Source organism: Austrofundulus limnaeus, unplaced genomic scaffold, assembly GCF_001266775.1.
Source record: "Austrofundulus limnaeus strain Quisiro unplaced genomic scaffold, Austrofundulus_limnaeus-1.0 Scaffold1830, whole genome shotgun sequence".
NCBI lineage: Eukaryota > Metazoa > Chordata > Actinopteri > Cyprinodontiformes > Rivulidae > Austrofundulus > Austrofundulus limnaeus.
Window position 1 is genome coordinate 33,973 of NW_013954232.1, and position 2,741 is coordinate 36,713.

Consider the following 2,741-nt stretch of genomic DNA (forward strand, 5'->3'; position numbering starts at 1 on the left):
CTTTTAATTTGTAAAGCTGGGGTCAGTAGTTTACATCCACTCCCACATAGCAGACAGGTGTTGGCCTGATCAGGAGTCCAGCTGGCTCTGAGGGCATAACAAGCAGACCTGATGGGTTCCAGGTCTGACACATTATTTTTAAGATGGCGTGCCACCACTGGCCCAGTTGTGGTTTAGTTCATGTTGTTCTGACCCATACATGGACCAGAACCACATCTGGACCACCAAAGGGCTGTTATTACATTGTGTCAGCCAAAACTGGACCAGACAAGTTTTGCTATGTGGGTGCCAGTTAAAGTGAATCACTAGTTACCAGGCACAGTTCTGCTAATCCACTAACAACTAAAATTAAAGCTTTTCAATGACCAAATTAGTGTTATGGCTAACTCTGTAAAGTGTTAGTAGACCAATTAGTTTTTGCTAAATTTAATTCTGCAAACTTTAGGTCTAACGGATTGTTTATGTTACTTTGTGGAGTTTGTTTACTTGTCAGTTCAACTGTGTGATTTTAACCGTTTGGTGGATGTAGAAATGTTTCTTATAAGCTGAGTTATCAGTTAGCACTTAGTGTTAGCTCCCAGAAATTCTTTTACCTGTTTAGTTTACCATTTACGGAGCTAACCTTTTTGTTAGCAGATTGGTGGCTAGTGCGGCTAACTTTTTAGTTAGCGGATTAGGAGTTAAGCTAGGTTTATAGATGAGGTGTCGCGAGGGTGCACACACCAATAGTGACGCAATTTCACCATCCTCACAGTGTTGCCAACTTAGCAACTTTGTCACTAGAACTAGCGACTTTTTAGATCCTCTAGCGACTTTTTTTTCCCAAAAAGCGACTAGCGACAAATCTAGCGACTTTTCCCGGTGTTTTTAGAGACTTTTAGAAGCTTTAACGACAGAACCTTCCAAGCACTTTTCTTCTTTTCTCTAAAAGCAGCGAGCAGTGCACAGAAGAGCTTTGTTTACGTTTGTAACACGGAAGTAGAGCTGAACGTTTACAACACTGCGCATGTCCGGACTTTTATTCCGAATAAAACTCCGGTGCATGTAAACACTTTTCATGATCGGATTGTGTCCATGTAAACTGTACATTTGGATTATTTAATCTGAATACATTTCAATCCGATCAAAAAATTTTGTGCATGTAAACATAGCTACTGAAGCCTCGTGTAGCACCCCCACCCCGACTGCAGTCAGCTGAGAGGAGACCACTGCAAATGAAAGCTGAATGAAAGCTGCCACTGCTTCTACCTGGTTTACAAAGCAGGATGTAATATTTACTGTAATGTTTTTCTCTGACACAGTCTCTGTAAAATAMATCTCTGGACCCAGCTGTGTTTGACTCACAGATCAGCTTCACCTCGTCCTCCCTGTGCCTCATGATATCTATCAGTCAAATTCAATTTATGTAATGTGGATCTAAGCATTGAAGTCATTAAATTATTTTTATTTCATTAAGTTTAATTGCAGTTTTAAACAAATTTAGTGTTTTTCTTCACTTTTTTTTCTCTTGAACATTTATCCTATAGCTCAGATCACAATTATTGGCAAACATCCAACTATGCAAACTAGGTGATGACTTCATTTAGTGACTTTTAGGACAGCCAATAGGGACTTTTCCTGCTCAGGAGTTGGTAACACTGCACCCCCGCCCCTGTGCATTGGCCCTGCGAGATGTCCTGGCATGTAGTCCTAACACCGCAAAGGCTGTGTGCGCTGCGCACCATTCAAATTGTTTATTTGTCTGTCAAGCTTGTGCTTATCCTACTTACATTTTCACAAGTTATAAAGTGTACATTCACATGTTGTTTTGGAGAAATCTACAACATAAGCGCCACGTATAAACACCTCCACTGCCAGCGAGGGTGCTCCAAACCACGACTGTGACTCAGTCTTAAGTGAAGCTAACTTTTTACTTAGCAGATTAGAGGTTAATGAATCTAACTTTTTAGTTAGCAGATTAGAGATTATTAAATCTATCTTTTTAGTTAGCAGATTAGAGATTAGTAAATCTATCTTTTTAGTTAGTAGATTAGAGGTTAATGAATCTAACTTTTTTAGTTAGCAGATTAGCGGTTAATGAATCTAACATTTTAGTTAGCAGATTAGAGGTTAATGAATCTAACATTTTAGTTAGCAGATTAGAGGTTAGTGAATCTAACTTTTTAGTTAGCAGATTAGAGATTAGTAAATCTATCTTTTTAGTTAGCAGATTAGAGATTAGTAAATCTAACTTTTTAGTTAGCAGATTAGAGGTTAATGAATCAAACTTTTTAGTTAGCAGATTAGAGATTAGCAAATCTAACTTTTTAGTTAGCAGATTAGAGGTTAATGAATCTAACTTTTTAGTTAGCAGATTAGAGATTAATGAATTTAACTTTTTAGTTAGCAGATTAGAGGTTAATGAATCTAACTTTTTAGTTAGCAGATTAGAGGTTAATGAATCTAACTTTTTAGTTAGCAGATTAGAGGTTAATGAATCTAACTTTTTAGTTAGCAGATTAGAGGTTAGTAAACCTAACTTTTTAGTTAGCAGATTAGAGGTTAATGAATCTAACTTTTTAGTTAGCAGATTAGAGATTAGTAAACCTAACTTTTTAGTTAGCAGATTAGAGGTTAGTAAATCTAACTTTTTAGTTAGCAGATTAGAGATTAGTAAACCTAACTTTTTAGTTAGCAGATTAGAGGTTAATGAATCTAACTTTTTAGTTAGCAGATTAGAGATTAGTAAACCTAACTTTTTA

General features: G+C 36.7%; 1 protein-coding gene across 2 annotated transcripts in view; it reads left to right on the forward strand.

Annotated features, from left to right (window-relative positions):
- LOC106536465 (sodium-driven chloride bicarbonate exchanger) overlaps window positions 1–2,741 on the forward strand; it is a 13,042-nt gene that overhangs the window by 9,219 nt on the left and 1,082 nt on the right. The window lies entirely within an intron of this gene.